This window comes from Nanorana parkeri, unplaced genomic scaffold (genome assembly GCF_000935625.1).
Source record: "Nanorana parkeri isolate BGI_ZX_2015 unplaced genomic scaffold, ASM93562v1 scaffold18, whole genome shotgun sequence".
Lineage (NCBI taxonomy): Eukaryota > Metazoa > Chordata > Amphibia > Anura > Dicroglossidae > Nanorana > Nanorana parkeri.
Window position 1 is genome coordinate 622,830 of NW_017306286.1, and position 18,891 is coordinate 641,720.

An 18,891-nucleotide genomic window follows, 5' to 3' on the forward strand; every position below is an offset into this window, starting at 1 on the left:
AGGAGAGAGAGTCTTCAGGTGGCCGGGTAGTTTGTGCGGGCTGTGCGAGCCTCGGGTGGGCTGTGCGAGCCTCGGGTGGGCTGTGCGACAGTAACACTCGGGTGGGCTGTGCGACACTCGGGTGATGCCCATCACATACCATTTCATTGAAGTCTTCAGCTTTGTCATGTTTTTTCTTATATTTGTGTCCAAACATTTTAGTTTCTGTAAGAGTTCTATGAACAATGTTTTGTGCGGTCTGGGCATGTCCAGGCCTGAAATCAGGCCAGGTTAGAAGCTGTTCTGTGGATGTATGCAGCCTGGGCATGCCTGGGCGGGCCTGAGCCAGCTTGACACTGTCTCTGCAGGCTATAAAAGTGGCTTGCATACACAGATGCTGCTCATTGGATTAATATAGACCTTATAGTGTGCACATATTGTTTCAAAATATAGCATTGCCTCAGTAGCAGTGTAACAAGTTAGATGTTATAGACGTTTTACAGGGTGATTGGTGTCGGGCGATCTGTCTCGTCAATGTCGTAACAGCCGCGATACATTCTGCTATATTTGTGGCGAGTATACGCTTGTTCATCAGAGACGCTCAATGACTGCTCTTGTGAAGAAAGCATATCATCTGTAATTCGGCTGTAAAATTGGTGATCAAGACAAGGAATGGGCGCCTCACATTTGTTGTGCGACATGTGCTGTCTGTCTGAGAACTTGGCTCAGAGGCACTCTAAAGACAATGGCGTTTGCTGTCCCGATGATATGGCGAGAACAGAAACACCATGTGACGGACCATAACTTCTGTTTGACTAATGTGTCTAGTTTCTCTGCCAAAAAACGAGAAGTCATTTGAATACCCTAATCTGCCTTCAGCAATGAGACCTGTGCTACATGAAAACAGTTTTCCAATTCCGAAACCACCAGAGGAATGGACCTTAGACAAACCAGATGATGAAACTGCAATGCAGGCAACTGGCAGTGACATTGATCCGGATTTTAAACCGTGCTCCTCAGGCGATCCACATCTCATAACACAGTCAGAATTAAACGATCTGGTCAGAGATTTGGGTCTGTCAAAAGCAAAAGCCGAATTGCTGGGTTCAAGACTGAAGATATGGTGTTTGCTGACTCTAGGTACGAAATGTTCTGGTTTTCAAAGCCGCCAAGATGATATAACCAAATTATTTGCACAAGTTGACAGTCTCTGTTTCTGTGTTGACATCGAAGGATTGTTCTCTGCTTTTGGCTGTGACCATGACCCCCAAGAGTGGCGTCTCTTAGTTGATTCGTCAATGTTAAGCCTCAAAGCTGTTCTGTTACACAATGGCAACGTTCATCCTTCAATACCTGTTGGCTATGCAGCACACATGAAAGAAACCTATGAGAACATGGAAATGTTGCTGAAGCACATCCAGTACAGCAAGTACAAACTGGAAGATCTGTGGAGATCTGAAAGGTTTCACCAGGACATTGCTGCAATGGAAAAACGATATCAGGGCAACTGGAATCCGTCAATGCTTGCTGACTACTGTTGGACACTGCAACGTGATGCATCGGAAATTGAATACAAATGAAAATCAGGAGCAAAACACCTTTATTGATGTTGAACTTAATAGCGTATTAGAAACATAAACACAATTAAATACGTTATTGCTGGTAAACAGTTAACTGTCTATTTCCCAGAGTTCCTAAAAACTTTTCAGGAAGCAAAACTTTTCACAAAAATTGTTGTGCAGTGATATTGGCAAATTTGGACATTCGGATACAATGAGAATTTCCGAATGAAAGAAATAACGAATCCAAACATAACCAAATTTTCCGATAACAAAATTTGGATGCATACTAATTTTTTTCCAAATGTCTTTCGGAATGAACTTTTGTTTTTAAACGTTAAAATAATAAAACCAAAACAGCGTGGAGTCCCCTCCCCAATTCATACCAGACCCTTTATGACTCTGGCATAATCAACAGGTATTTAATACACTTTCAATCAGATATAACAAAACACTTTTAATTGTGTCTTTAACAGACAAAAAGGGACCAGATAAGAGAAGTTTAGTGCTAGAATTTACAAAAACATTCCTAAGATGGAATTTGAAATTTAAAAGGGAACTGTAGTCTTTAATTATTTTAAACATACCTCTGAAATCAGTCTAATAAAACAGTTTGTTTGTTTTTGTATCAACAGATTTTTATTAACATTTTCCATATATAGAAAATTCAGTTACAGTTTGTGCGCACTTGTGTCCAGGGCAGGTGTGGACCTGATCTTCCAGGGTCCAAGCAACGAGGATCAAGGACATTTGCAAATACAAAATAAAAGGTAAGAGAAAAGAGACAATAAAAAAAGAAAAAGGAAAGAGGGGAGAGGGGGGGAAGGAGGAACAGGTGGAGTCGTGATGGAAGTACCCTTACGCACTTCGGTCCTTGATTAGTGGGAGGCAGCAATATTTGGGGGAGCTGTTACAGGGTCAGCAGACAAGTATCAAAGGAAGGTGGAAGGAAATGTATTTAGAGTTGTCCCATATGCGGAGGGAGTGACGGGTTATGTCGCTAGTAATGACAGACCTATCTCTGGTTGCCATCCATAGTAGATTGGAGCACATGGGGGCAGAAGATATCAAATTGGGTGGAGGCCTGTCAGGAGGACGCCCCACCTCCTTAAAGGTACAGAATGGGGTTACTCAGCTGCCAATGGGATGTGCGACGCATGGGGTTTCTCAGCTGCCAATGGGATGTGCGGGATCCCTTGTGTGTTTCTGTACCTTTAAGGAGGTGGGGCGTCCTCCTGACAGGCCTGCACCCAATTTGATATCTTCTGTCCCCATGTGCTCCAAGATGGAGACTCTCATAGTTTAGAGTTAGGACCGCACTATAAGAGGTGCCTTGGCGCGGCAGTGCGGCTTACACATCCTTTGCAGAAGACGTGTATCCAAACCTCTGTCATTGTCCTTAGTGGTAAGACAAGTTGTTTTACATGCTGGTTTGTGAGTGTGCCATGATGCCTTTCTACTGTTTTACTGTTCAAATCCCATTTCGTGTGCACCTTGCTGTATACCTGGCAACAAATTGTTGAGTGCGTTTGTCGTTTGTTTTGCTTAGCATGATATTTAGTCACTGTTGCTAACTGGGCCGCAATGTAATATTTTTGGAGGTTTGGCACTCCCAATCCACCGTTGCACCTGGTCTGGTGCATTGTTTTTTGTGGGATCCTAGGTCTTTTGTGTGACCAAACAAAGGCAGAAAGGCACCTCCGAAAGGCTCGGAGCTGATGAGAGGGTATTGGCGCAGTTAGGACCCGGAATGGGTACAGTAGTTTAGGTAACAGGGTCATCTTGACCGCCGCAATTCTGCCTAACCACGAGATAGGGTAGGTATGCCAAATCTTCAGAAGGTTCCTGAGTTTAGTGAGGAATGGGGGGTAATTAGCCGAGTACAAGGAAGAGTGAAAGGTTATTTGTATGCCCAAATACTTCAATGATGATGGCTCCCATTGGAATGGGTAGCCTGCTTTAAGCTGGTTTACTAGTAGTGGGGGTAGTGTAATGTTTAGGGCTTTTGATTTCGCTGGGTTCAGATATAGACCCGAGAGGTGACTAAACAGGTCTACCGTTCGTAGTAGATTGGGAAGGGAGATGAGGGGGTTGGAGAGGAATAGTAAGATGTCATCTGCAAAAAGGCATAGCTTATGGTGGTGTCCTGCCAGTGGGATACCTGCGATGTCCTGGTGTTCTCTAATCATCTGTGCTAAGAATTCTATGGCCATGGCGAATAGTATATGTGATAAGGGGCAACCCTGTCTGGTGCCTTTCAGGATAGGGAAATGCTTTGATCTGTGCCCCGCATATCTCATCGAGGCCGTGGGGTTGGAGTACAATGCAGTGATCCAGGTACAGAATCCTGACCCGAAGCCCCACTTGTTGAGTAGGTAGAACAAATATTGCCAGGACAAGGAGTCGAACGCCTTTTGCATATCCAATGAGAGGAGCATGAGTGGGATGCGTCTCTGGTTATCTTTTTCTATTAGGAGACAGGCTCTACGCACGTTGTCTCCGGGTTGGCGTCGGGGTATAAAACCAACCTGATCTTTATGGATAAGGTCTGGGATTATTGAGTTGAGTCTAGTTGCTAGTATTTTGGCTAGTAATTTGATATCAACGTTCAAAAGCGAAATCGGTCTGTAATTAGCCCAGTGAGTGTTATCCGTGTCTGGTTTGGGGATCATACAAATGGTGGCTGAGAGAGACTCCGCCCTGAGTTTTTACCCAGTCTGGAGGGTGTTAAAAGCAGCTGCCAACAGGGGGGCTAGGAGTTCAGCAAACTTCTTGTAGTAGGAGGCCCTGAAGCCATCAGGGCCAGGCCTTTTATTAAGTTTAAGCGTTTTAATCACTGCAAGTACTTCCAACTCTGTAATGGGGGCATCAAGAGATAATCCTGGAGAACGAATTGTATGGGTTTATTTTAGTTTCAAATTTTTTTTCATTTTACCAGTAAAGTACTTATTAAACGACACACTGACACGAACATCGTGCGTATGCGTACAAAGTGATGTAGACATTGTCATTGCTATACAACAGTTGTAACGACAGTAGACATGGCATACTTTTAGCAATCGTCCAATTATTAAATTGTATGGTTTTGAGTAAAAGGTGTATTCTCTGGAGGAAGGGTGCAGTTCCCTCCAGCAATCTATTAGTGAGTATTGGGAGAGGAGTGTGCGGAAGGCTTTGGAGTTTTCAGCAGGTGGGGCATTTGTTGTCGATCTGTCTAGACTCGGGTAAGTGACTGAGTTAGAGTCCCCACAGAACAGAAGAGTGCCTTGTTGGTGGGTACTGACTACTGCCAGGAGGTGTTTAAAGAAGGGGAGTTGTCTGGAATTGGGTACATAGTAGGTAACTATGGTGACATCGAGGTCACATAATGTACCAATGAGAATAAGGTAGCAGCCCGAGGGGTCAGGGATTTCCTTGGAGCATTTAAATTGTGTAGAGTTCTTAAAGCCTATCAGAACACCTCTGTGTTTAGTTTGGTCGTTGGCCATGAATATTTGTGAGTACTGGGGGTGGAAATAGTGTGGGTGGGAGGAGCTTGAGAAATGAGTTTCTTGGAGGCAGATTATGTCCAATTTTGAGGAATGGAACTGACGAAAAGCAGCTTGTCTTTTACATGGGGAATTGAAGCCTTTTACGTTTAGTGATAGGATGTTAATGTGGGAGGACATGGTTATGGTGGAAGGTGGGGTGCAGTGGAAGGTACATACCAAATGGCGCGTTGGCATCCCGCATCACGACAGGAAGTGAAGGAAGGGAGGAGAGGATGAGAAGAACAAGGACAAAAACAAGAACAAAAACAACAGGTTAGTGAACAATATTTTTAAACACAAGGCTCTGACCATCGCAACGTGGTCCCCTTTAGAGGGGAGGCCACGTGGAGGGGCAGAAATATAGTCCCCAGTCGGATATAAATCTGAAACTAGGGCTGTCGGGGGGGCACAGTGACCACTTCCCCAGCGTCTCAGGGGAGAGACTAAGAACTAAGATACATGAATGGCAACATAACAATTGTGCCAACGATCGTAACATGCCACTTCCGACCATTGGGGGCGCTTTCCATGGGGTGTTGAACCGGGTCTCTTTGAAGGCTAAGTCTTGAGGGTCAAGATGGCACTAGGGTACATGATTGTGGGCAATTTGACAACATAGCCCCAATGGTCAGGAGTGTAATAGGGTGGGACTGTATGTTGTACCTAGTCATGGCCGGCCTTAGGGGTGTGCGAGCCGTGCGGCCGCACAGGGCGCCATGGCAACAAGGGCGCCGTGCGGCCGTCACAGCTCGTCCTGTGGGCGGCTTCTCTCCCCCTCACCGCTGGCCATCCGATATGACAGCGCTCCCTCGTCCGCCCCCCCCACTTCGGGGGGGGGCGCAGGAGGGAGCGCTGCCTGCTGTCAGGATGGCGGAGCGGTGAGGGGGAGAGAAGCCGCGCCCGCAGCTGTCAGGATGGCCGAGCGGGGAGGAGATCGGAGCCGCTGTCATCCTGTCAGTTTCAGGATGACAGCGGCTCTCTGCGTGGCTGAGCGGAGGATCGGTAAATATCAGTGATATTTACCGGTCCTCCGTGTGAGAAGGACAAACACTGGAGTGATCGTCTGATCACTCCAGTGTTTGTAAATAACTGGGGACACATAGCGCTATGTGTCCCCAGTTATGAATGAACAGCATGTGATTTACATCACAGCCTGTTCATTCAAGATTTCACCAATGGGGAGAAGCACTCAGTACAGAGGCTCCTCCCCATTCAGAAACAGCTGATGGTAAATATTTGAATGGGAGGAGCCTCTGTACTGAGAGCTTCCCATCCATTGAGTGCTGAGGCTGTAGAAAAAGAAATTGAGGATTTGGTGTCCTCAATTTCTTTTCTATTTTACAAGGGAAATGTCAGGGGTCTGTTTGGACCCCTAATATTTCCCCGAAGCCCCCCAACAGTAAAAAATAAATAAATATGAAAAAAATAATAAAAACATATTTTAAAAAAGTGAAAACTGCCCCCCCCCTCCCGCCACACACACACACATATTATTAGACAAGTGCGAAAGACAAAAAATTCATTTCAGATGAAATGAACGAAAACTAAAAAAGTTTTCATTTGTTTCATCAAACAAAACACATTTATATGCTATTTTGGATTCAGCCATTGGCGTGCTCTGGAGGCAGGGCGCATGACGTCATATAACACCGCACGTGTTGGGCGCCGCCATCTTGGTGTATATCTAGGTATACACCAAGATGGTTGGGCCAATATCGGCGTGTGAGGTCACCTGACGCCACGCATGCATGGCGTCATGTAACGTCATGCTCCCTGCCTCCAAGATGGTGGTACGCATTCACAGAACACGCTGGTGGCCAACATGGCCGCCGCACATTCTCAAACAAATTATTATTATGTGTCTGAATACATTTCTCGTATATTTGGACATATAGTAATTCATTAATTTACATGTAGCCCGGGGTCTGTGTTCTGTTTTTTATTTTTACTTTTCTAGATGCACTTACTTGAAAAAAGGGATCGGCATGACATCCTGACACTTTATTGTTATAGACTCTATTGTAGTTTGACATTTATTGTTTACCTTCTGTTGTTTTATTTGATAAGAATACTTCTATTGTGCCTACAAGTTTAATACCTTTGAATAAAAGTTTTATGAATAAAAATTACTTTTTTATATGTTTCTTTGCGGCTTAACAAAATAGGAGTCTTTAAATGGTGCGGATATTGGGGAAAATGGGTGTGGTTACGGGTGTGTGGCCACTAAAGGGTGTGGCCACTGAGGGGCGCTGTAAAGCTTTCTCGCACAGGGCGCCTAAAGGCCTAAGGCCGGCCCTGTACCTAGTGAGTTGGAGTGACATTTGTTTGTGATGGAGCCCTAGTAGTGTAGCTTAAATGTGCTAAGTTTATGGCTTGAAGCCTAAATTTATTGTGGGTACAAAAGATATTAGCATGGTGGGATGTAAGGTTATCAACTCTAGAGTCTCAGGCACATATCAAAGGTTATGATCATAAGGAATAGACTATGCAAATAGAAAAATTAAAATGCATATATAAAAATAAAAAATAAAAGTCAAACAACAGCACCTGTTAAGGTGAGTTCACAGGTAGAGTAACCTGGAAACAGTTGGCGTTCAAGGGCCCAGGTGTCGGGCTAAGGAGAAAGAAGGCACGGAGTGGTAGCTAAGCAATCCGTTCATCCGGCAGAGTGCGATTCGGAGATGCCCGAAGCACGGCGCCTCCTCTGACGTTGTGCGGATCTCGGAGGCAGTGGGGCTTTGGAAGTCACTGGGGGGGTCTGGTTCCGTGCGCCTCTCGGATCGGGGATGGAGGGGCGGTGTGGTTGTGAATCTGTTGCTCTGAGGCCTAGTTCTTTCATCAGGCCCATGGCTTCCGCCAATGTACCGGCTTGGTATTGGCAGCCTTTGTGGGTAAAGAGTAGGCGGAAAGGGAAACCCCATCTGTAGGGGATACTAGACTGCTGCAGATGGCGGAGGGCCAGTTTCATTTTGCGCCTCTTAGCAATAGTGGAGGGGGCAAGATCGGCCAATACCTGGTAGGCATAGTCCTGGAAGGATAAGGGTCCCTTTTTTCTGGATTCTTGTAAGATGGTTTCTCTAGTGCGGCAGTATTGGAACTTGACGATGATGTCCCTAGGTGGGCCATCTTTAGTACGGCGCGTGAGGGCGCGGTGAATACGCTGAAATTCCAGTCTATCATGTGGGATAGATGGCATCAGCTCTTGGAATAGGGCTGTGATGAAGGCTTGAAGATCAATCACGGATTCTGGAACACCTCGGATCCGCAGGTTCGAGCGGCGCAATCTTATTTTCAAGATCCTCCAATTTAGACGACAATTGCAGGTTTTCATCTTTGATGGCGGCTAACTCACGGTCATGGGCAGTGATAGAGAAGGTGACCTCGTCCATTCTGGACTCCAGCTCAGCGGTTCTGTGACCCAGCTCCCGGATTTCCTTTGTCAGTTTATCCGTTATTCGTCTGGAGGTGCTTTGTAGAGCTTTTTGCAGCATGCGATCGATCTTTTGCAGCAGCACTCTGTGGCCTGATTGCTCTCTGGTAGGGGAGGGGGAGCTGGCTCTGCTGCCTGTGTCATCACCCTCTGAGTGTGGAAAGAGTGGGGAGGAGGCTCGTTTATCTGTGCTAGTGCGGGTGGGAGTCTGCGCCATCTTGGATTTAGAGCCTGCCAGGGCGTCCTTTATATTGTGACTCCGCAGCTTCGTTTTGGGGGTGTTTGAGGACATGGCTGTGTTGCCGGATCGTTACGGTACTTGCCGGTAAGTTTGGTCGGGTGATCGGGTCCGTGTTGCCGTATTAAAGTTTCCCTGAAACGCCGGCGAGGAGCAGAGCTGCCTTAGGACACGTCAGCCTTTCAGCGCGCCACGCATGCGCCCCCAATAAAACAGTTTTATTAGTGTGTGGTAATATTTAAAACTGTTTCCAAATATTATTTGTAATCATCTTTCTGTTTGTGCTTTGCTGATCATCATATCTCAGTGGAAGTCTACCAGACAGGGAAACTGTCTGACTGAAAACAATAAACCAGGGGTAGGCAACCTCAGCACTCCAGCTGTGGTGAAACTACAAATGACCATCATGCTTCTGCCTCTGAGAGTCATTACTGTGACTGTCAGAGTCTTGCAATGCTTTATTTGACTTGTAGTTGCACAATAGATGGAGTGCCAAGGTTGCCTACCCCTGCAATAAACTATGTTAGTCTCTAATTAGATGAAACTCCAACATGGCACCTGCTTGGCAGACACTCTGGACATTGCAGGGGAAATTTTGCCTTAGCTTAGTGAATGTGCAAAGAATACCCAATCATGCAAGAAAATAAAAATAAAATGTTTTTGTTTGCACATGATTGGGTGATGGAAGTCAAAAGAGCTTCACCTCATTCAATAAAATAAGCAGAATCTTCCCCTACAATTTGCAAATTCCCTTGCAAAGTGAACAGTGTATTTGCCTTTAGTAAATCAACCCTTATGCCAGGCTTTAAATGAGGAATGAGACAGTTTGGAAATCAATTTTGTTCTCATGACAAGAGATAGTCCACTCAAAATATAGTTTGGCCATGCTGTCATGTGTCCTATTGATTCATGAAAAGTGTTGAAAGACTGGTACACTTTAAATCTTCTGTGTGCATTTTAAATAAGTTTAAGACTCTGGGAATTACAAAAGATAGATTAATCCTGCATGGGAATGTGCTAGCAATGAGCAATCTTTTAAATGTGAAACTAGGAGCTTGGCACATGTTAGAAATGGAGACTGTAGATGATAAATAAGTAATAAAATCAAAGACTGAGCTGATTAATGTGCATTACATATTAGGTGAAACACATCCTTCCATATTAAACTCAGCCGTAATGACACACAATAGCTTAATGTGCCACACTCATAAATTATTTTCTGTACATGAAAACGTGATGGCACCATGGCTTGGCTACACTGGACATTTTTTTCCAAGGTTACATAAATGTTATATATATATATATATATATACAGGTGAAACTCGAAAACAGGCAGTCCCCGAGTTACGGACGTCCGACTTACGGATAATCCGTACTTACGAACGGGGTCCACAGTTCTCCTAAATGTACCGGCAGCCACCGGTACATTTAGGAGAACTGTGGCTGCAGCGGCCTGTGTCCCTTCTGCTCTCCTCGCCTGTGTTGGTGGAGGCAGCGGGGACACAGACCGCTGCATTCTGCCGCTGCCCCCCATACCTCCGCTGATGTCCCGGCCTCCTCATCCGCCAATCCGTCGGTTTCCCCGGTCAGGACGATCATCTGCTCGCCGTCTCGGTCCTGCCGCTCCTTCGCTGTCCTGCCCCCAGGCCTCCTCTTCATTGCAGGCTGGGAGCTATACCCAGCCTGCTATTGGCTATTGTCAAATGCAATAGCCAATAGCAAGCTGGCTATTGTACCCGCCCACTGCTTGCTTATATCAGCACGGGAGGACCTTATAGAGAACTTTCTCCATCAGGCCCCTCCTCTGCTGATTGACATCAAGCAGTGGGCAGATGCAATAGCCAGCTTGCTATTGTCTATTGCATTTTACAATATCCAATAGCAAGCTGGGTATGGCTCCCAGCATTAAAATAATTTTAAAAAGTTTAAAAAAAAAAAAATTTAAAAAGACAAAGAAATCTAAAAAAAGTTAAATAAATAAAAATGTAAAATGCAAACAAATTTAAAAAAATTAAAGTTTATAAAATAAAATTAAAAATAGCAAAAACTTTTTTGGTGTAATTTTAAATAAAACATTTTTTTTATTATATTATAATCTTCTGAACAAGGGGAACAGACAGCAAAACAAACGTGACCCTTCCCTATGCTATCCAAAATGAAATGTTTTTTTGGCTGGAGTTACACTTAAAAAATGTACCTGTTCCGACTTACATACAAATTCAACTTAAGTACAAACCTAAAGTCCCTAACTTGTATGTAACTCGTGGACCGCCTGTATAGGCTTTGCTCTATTACGGAAGTGTAATGAAAAGAAGTAAGTAGGTAGAAAGATCTGAATATATCTGTTAACATCTTTCGTATTAAGTACGCATTTACCCAGTAAGAGATCATGTAAGTTCATAAAAAAATAATTCTATGCATTTTAATAAGCAGACATCTTGTACGTCTCTTCCCATTTAACCCAGTATCTGTACATGAGTTGGCTTTAGAATACTATAGTTCACCAATATACCCCTTACCTGTTACAAGCGTTATGCTGTAGCATAAAGATCCTCACTATGAATGCGTTAGACTGTATGACAAGGGAGCATTAGTCTGAGATCAAGGTCCTGCGGGGAGTGCCTGAATGAAGGAGGAGGTACAAGACTTGGAGAACAGAGTAACTCTATCTTGACAGGATCCTGCAGATTAAATGATCACGATCACATATTTGCTTTACTTCAGAAAAGATTACTATGACATAAAAGAGATATATGAAGCCACCTATATTTGTTTATTTAAAACTAGCCTAGTTGAAGCTGCATTCTGGGCACAAAAATCATCATTTAAATATACTCCTCAATAGCCACAGATGATATGAATCTGCTTTGTGTGCACCAAATGTCTTTGCCAATCCAGTTAATATCTTGTAAAAGTAGCAGTGATAACATCAAAGTGCTGCATAGCCTGTGCAGAGAGCAGAGCAGTGGGAGGGGCTCAGAAGACCCACCCACTACAGGCTGCCTGCAGAGAACTACAGGAGGGGGTGTGCACAAGACCAGTCACCCTGCATAAGAGAGAGAGAGAGCAGCAGTGACCGGTCTTTATTACAGAAAGCTCCTGTACAGAGGAAATGTTTCACACTGGATTACTGCACAGACTTACACAAAGCACACCAAGATTCAAGTGAGAATGAACATGCCGATTGTATGTATACAATATTTGATTATCCTGGAGTTCAGCTATAATCTGCTTTAACACTGATGCAGTTATTCAGAACCTGTGGTGTAACTATAGCCATAGCAGCCCAGGTGGCTGATATGGGGCCTGGGAGTGGAAGGGGGCCTCAACAGGTTTCAGGAGTAGGAGTGGTTGCAGTTGACGACAACTCTGAACCCTTGTAAAGCCTACAGTGTAGAGTCAACTTAATATGCACAACAGGAGTGTTTGGGATCGTGGCATCGCTACTCACAGCTCAGAGAGGTCATGATCTGTAGTTACGGCCCTGCTTAGAACCATTAAGAGAAGACTGCAGTCAGAATAAAAAATACTAGTAAATGTAATATAAAGCTGTGTGCACTTGGCTTGTCTCTATGAATATCCATCTGCAGCAATACATGCAGCAAGTATCACATGTACATTCATATCAGCTGAGAGCAGATTCACTTAATGATAGGAAATGGATGAAGGGAGGGCTCAGCATTTGAATGCATGTGCACTGTGTTATCCAGGACTAGAGTCACCAGCATTTCCTTTTAGCCCCCATTCACAACTGAGTGTTTCCCGAAGCACAACAAAACTCAACATAAAGAATCCTATTATTTTGAAAGGTGCCTGTTCACACCTAAGTGCTGTGTCGCTTCTCGCATGAAAAAATACAGAACATTTTTCAGGCGGAGTCATGCATTTTTGGTCCTATAAACTTCAATGGGAGCGTCTGAAAATTTTTTGAAGGACACATGACTTCCTTGCCTTTTCATTAGCTAAAAAAAGAACGCACAAACATGAAAAGACCTAAAAAAAAACATGTGTAATAACACAAAAAAAGTTTAGAACTCATATGAAAATGCAGGTTGTGGTTTGGTAGTAAGAAGACATTACCTTGCAACGTAATAAATGAATGAAACATGTTACATATCTACTAGCTTATATAGGATTCTGCATTCACGCAGCCAAGGCCATCCCTATAATGAGGTAGCTTGAGGTAGTTGCCTCAGGCAGCATCTCATTGGGTCACATGGGGAGGCCACAGGTATACCTGTGACACTCTGACCAGTGTCCTGCCCAGCTCACTGGCATCCCTGGTTGCCAGGTGCTGAGTGGAAAACTCTGGCTGGTGTTCTGCCCAGCTCCTGGCAACCAGTAACATCATTGAGCTGGGTGGGAAGCCTGACAGAACTGACAACTGGCACTGCCCATCTAGAGGCAGAGCCAGCTGTACCCACCCCCTCCCCAGACCGTTACGCCAGTCAGCGCTGGCGGATCGGGGAGCGGGGAATCCAGCCCCTCCCCTGTCACGGCAGAGAGCCGTGACAGGATCGAGAGGTGAGCGAATGCCGGTATATGTTCGCTCACCTCCCGATCTACTGAGCCGACCTGTGACAGTCTCATTGTCACAGGTCGGCTAGAACTATGAGGTGAGTGAAAAACTTCTCCTTTAACTGTGTATAATAAAACCTACAGATGCCCCTCGTAGTAATGCACAGTTAATAACCTGGATGTACAGAAGGAGCACAATGGGCCTAATTTACTAAAGGATATACATAATGCCAGCTAATCTATAAGGCTCCATTCACAATGGCTATGTGTGTTGACGCGCCCCCCAACATGTGGTCAAAGAAACGTGTGAAGCTTGCAACTTGAACTGCTGCATGAGCTTCTTTCTTGCATTTGTTGTGAATAGGGCAGACTATTGAAGTGAATGGGCTGCCCTATGCAGACGCCTGGCAAACACAGCAAAACCCATTGCACGGTCACACTTGCGGCCTAATGCACAAAGACAAAGGCATGCTCACACAGTTTACTATACACCCAAGATGTGCAAGGCTACAGCCAATATATATGCTGAATTTACTAACAAGTGTGGTTTGCTGCGAGATGTACGCTCCAGCATCTGAAAGGACAACAGACAAACTATGGTATGCCTGAAATAAAATTAAAAAAAATTGTTTTATTTCAAATGTGCACCCCATGTAGGAATAAAACTTCCATCAAGTGCACAAGGCTATCATTAACCTCCCTGGCGCTATGATTATGGAGGATTTTAGCATGCCAAAGCGGTACATTGTTTTTCATGGCAATTTGTTGTTTTATATTGTAGGCCTGTAATTCTTAGTAAATCTTAGGAATAACTCACCTAAATCTGTCCAAACAAGAGTCCAGTAGACATCCCGGGTATGATAAAGTTTGAAACACGACATCATAAATTATAATATAATAAATAATTATAAGAAATTATAATATAATAAATAATTATAAAAAATTATAATATAATAATAAAAAAAATAGTCCAGTAAATGGGAATTCTGGGGGCGCTGCCTGATCCGTACCACAGTCAATAGAGTACAGTAAAAGTGTCAGGCAGGGCACTGGACAAAGCTCTAGGGACAAAATTGAAGTACAAAATTACTGATAGGTAAATAGACAAATTTCTGTTTTTCTGACACCAACCTGGCAGAATACACATGGATAGGGGGCCAAGCTAAATCCATGTGTATGCTGCCATGCTTTAAGGTCAGGAAAATTACCAATAGGTATAATTTTACATTATTTCTTAGCTAACTGGTTACATTTGTGTTTTTTTATTCTATTTTACTTTTACAGAAAAACATTGACTTTTTAGGAACAGAAGGCCCAAATAAGCCTTCTTATGTGAATAACAATGTAAGTTTGTACCATACACAATAAACATCATTTTGCGATGAAAATGATTGGTTCAGGGAATCCAAATGCTACACTTAGGGCCCTTTCACATCAGTTATATGGTACAATGCTCCATTTTACCACGTAGGTGGCAGCGGTGTGTAGCGGTGCCTTGTGTTTTTACACAAGGCTCCTCTACACAAGGCACTGTTCACTTCTTTAGCAGCGTACAAATTATACACTGAATTCAGGTCTCTGCACAGCAGCTAAAGGGCTGCACTGTAGTGTGGTGGCCTTTGGAGTCATGCAGTGCGCTGAGGAAGAATGGAGAGTGTCTGCATTTTTCAACATAGCACAAGTATTGTGGTGTGAACGGGACACATAGAAAACAAATGATTGCGTTGATCAAGTGTGAATTATTACAAATACAAAAGAATTAGAAGGACCCTGCTCGTGAGAGTTTACAATCTACGAAATCCTATGAAACATATTTTAGTTTTGCAACCTGAGTTCACTGAGGACAGCAGCCTGCAGTTTTGTGTTATCCTGCTACAGTTGCTACATTTATTGTGTCATTATTGCTGTGTCATTCTCTCCTTCTGTGGCCTTTGTGCTCATCTCACACAGATGTACTTATCCATGTACTGCAGACTCAGGGCCACGTGACTAACTGAAAACGGTGTGCCACAATGACCTTAGGCATTAACATGACAGCATTCATTTCATATGTAACACTATATCAAAATATATCTGTGTATACTTATATATACATTGGGGGGAATTTATCAAAGCAATTGCAACATTTTTAGCTTCTTAGATCACTTTTTTATGTGCAAATATGTCTTGTAACATGTGCCCCTGTTTTGACCTGAGCTTACACTACTTTTTCAATTGCATGTTGTTTGCACGTTTTTTGCACCTGTTTACATCTGCACTTATCCTGCGGCTGTCTGCAACTGGAGCATCACCTAACAAAACAATCGCAACTTAAGAAGTCTCCATGACAACTTCTTCAAGAAGCGACAGTTAAGCTTTTTGCCTGGAGTTAAAAGTCTTCTTTCCTGGAGTCTGTTAAACTCATGTATGAACAACATTACACTAGCATCATAAATTCGGTGCAAAGTGCATGAAATATATTCCGTGCACGTTCACACACTCGCAATTGCTATAATAAATTCCCCCCATAGTATGTGCAACATATACAGAATACATATTCACTCACATGTCATATAGTCTGGGTTTGCCGGATGGCAGGAGAACGGTACTTGCCTGACTGCATTGTGCCAAGTGCTAACAATTCCATGCTCCCAGCTTTGTGGGAAGAGTTTGGGGATGGCCTCTTCCTGTTTCAACATGACTGCGCCCCAGTGCACAAAGCAAGGTCCATAAAGACAAGGATGAGCGAGTTTGGGTTGGAGGAACTTGACTGGCATGCACAGAGTCCTGACCTCAACCCGATAGAACACCTTTGGGATGAATTAGAGCGGAGACTGCGAGCCAGGCCTTCTCGTCCAACATCAGTACCTGACCTCACAAATGCGCTTCTGGAAGAATGGTCAAACATTCCTATAGACACACTCCTAAACCTTGTGGACGCCTTCCCAGAAGAGTTGAAGCTGTTATAGCTGAAAAGGGTGGGCCAACTCAATATTGAACCCTACGGACTAAGACTGGGATGCCATTAAAGTTCATGTGCGTGTAAAGGCAGGCGTCCCAATACTTTTGGTAATATAGTGTATGCTTTTTTTTTTATCCTTGAATTATGTCTTAACATGCACAGATCATCAAAATTCACAGTTCAAGTAAATAAATAGGGTACTGAGCAGCACTTCCTTCATACCATAAATAAAAACAGTTCACTTAGGCAACCTAAAGTTTAGCCAAATCGGCCAACTATAGCACAGTGGGCACCCCTGTCAGCACCTTTCTGCCTGGCATACCTCGATCGGCTGATCGAAGGAGCAGGTTGGATAATCTTTGGCTTAATGGAACTTGCAGCCAATCAGCTGCAGGCTCTGTTCGGGTATTCAATCAGAATACAATGCAAAACAGCAGAGTATTCCTCCATCCATGCTCATAAGCATGGATGGAGGCATCTGTTATATTTTATTTGTTCAGCTCACAGGTTAAATTAAGAATATATAAAAAAAGAAGAAAAGCATAGCATTCTGTTTAGGCTTTTCTTCTTCTTTTTACCTTTCTCCGTATCTCTATAGGTTGAACTCGATGGACTTGTGTCTTTTTTCAACCTGACTAACTATGTGTATACCCAACTTTAGGCTGGCCATAAAATGATTGGGGTTGAATGAGAAAAAACCTCTTGATTCTCCCATCCACTCTAACAGTGTAGATGGGAGAATCCCCTCTGACAGGCTATTGTAGTCTGACAGTGGTGCAGCTGCAGTCACTGTTTGTCCAAGAATTTTGCGGGCCAGATTTCTCAAGCAAAGTTAAATGACAAAAGTACAAAATCAACTTTTGTTCAATGGGGGGACCCAATAGGGCCACACTCCGGTTGAATTTTGGCCGAGTCAGCAGGACTGGGATGAAAAATAACCAGTGTATAAGCAGCTTTACCGTATCCCCTGTGATTTAGGGGTTCCCTTAGCTATGGATGTACCTTTCTTCTACTCCCCTCTCCTCTGTCCCCAGCAAGAAAACAATGCAAATACATGACAACGAATGTGAATGTGTACTGTGCACACATTGCTGTAAAACGTAGAGTTCATTTTCATGATTTTCCATTTATTTCAGTGTAACAATGCATGTGCCTAAACCCAGATGTGTGAATGCAGCACAGAGTACAGGGAAATTAGAATCCAGGAGATATCAGCCACAGCCAATTGATAATGATCAATTACCCAAAAACTGGACAAGGCACCCAGCACAATCATAATATATCTGTAACTAGCGTTATTTTGTTACAATTCTATGTGAAGATTTAGATTTTTCATTGAAATCCTTGTTTAAATTGTCTGACGTGTGGCCAGTTATTCCATTTATACTTCTACCACAAGGAAAAGTAAAAACAAAAGAGATCAGGAGAGGGAAGAGAGACAAAATGAAAAAAATACTCCTTTTATAACAGCTGCATTGGTCACTCACTGTCATTCCTGTCCAATGTACAAAATGGATGTTCTTTCATCACAATACATTCAAACAAGGCTTCCTGCACACACAACAGAAGAGAGTACACGGGTGACATCAGGGAATATGAAGCAGCTTTTCAGCAGGGTTATATTGCATACCTCTGTCTTGTTTTTCATAGGCAAAAGGGTGTAACGTAGCCAATGCTGAGCATGTGTAGCTGAAAGCGAGGTGTGGACTGGCTGGACTGGGACTTGCGTTATTCTGTCCAACTACTGACACAGGAAAGCTTGGAGGTGGGTCTATAGTCATGACATGTTTACATGCTTCTAATGCAGAGCAAATACATATCATCCAGTAACACAGATTACCAATATATCTGATTCATTGCTAAAACATTGTAACTACAAAATATTGCATGGACAGTAATGGTATGAATTTTTAAAAAATATATATAAAAACCCTTTTATAGAGATGGATGACTAAAGTGCAATGTTAGCCTCAGGTGACTTCCACACCTACAGATCTATTTATAGACTTAAAGAGGACCTTCATCAAAATATTATCCTTCCCCATCCTTACACAATTGCAAAAGAAACATTTTTTTAACTGTAAATACTAGGGCTGGTAATGATTAAAATTTTCGTGTTCGATTAATCAAATTTTTTTTAAATCAATTAGTCAATTAATTTCGATTAACAGCCGGCGGAGAGGTGAGTGTTTTCATTAGCGATCAAAATACTTTGAATCGATCAAAAAGTTTAACGATTAATCGAGAAATTCATCTTTAATTTCCACAGCCTTAGTAAATACCTTTAATTTTGCTTTTTAAGTATTCCTTTTCTGAAATCTTGCCTAGACGAGGATGACGTACATGTCACGCATCCTAGGAGGCAGTTTGTGAGATGTTGGTCATGTGCAGACACTGTGCATGTAAGGAATCTGCACATGCTGCAAAGGGACTTGGCAGAGACCTGCGGCATGTCTGCGCATTTGTAGAATCTGCGCATGCACAGGGATCTGGCAAAGATCTGTGGCGTGTCTGTGCATGCATAGAATCTGCATATGCACAGGGACCTGGCAGAGACCAGCTGCGTGTCTAACCATGTGTGGAATCTGCACATGCACAAGGACCTGGAAGACCTGCAGAATGTCTGTGCATTTGTGGAATCTGCACATGAACAGGGACCTGGCAGAGACCTGCTGCATTTCAGTGGATGCACCATA

The 18,891-nt window shown here is 43.4% G+C and overlaps 1 protein-coding gene across 2 annotated transcripts in view; it reads right to left on the reverse strand.

The window, feature by feature from the left end:
* The window catches only part of SDSL (serine dehydratase like), a 39,236-nt gene extending 21,387 nt beyond the window's left edge, over nucleotides 1-17,849 (reverse strand). The window contains exon 1 of one of the 2 annotated variants that reach the window (XM_018560585.1): nucleotides 17,826-17,849. The gene's annotated coding sequence lies outside the window, so the exon portion shown is untranslated. Of the gene's footprint in view, nucleotides 1-11,255; nucleotides 11,306-17,825 lie in introns of those variants that run through there. The other variant, XM_018560577.1, reaches the window with a different exon arrangement.
* Nucleotides 17,850-18,891: the final 1,042 nt, after the last annotated feature.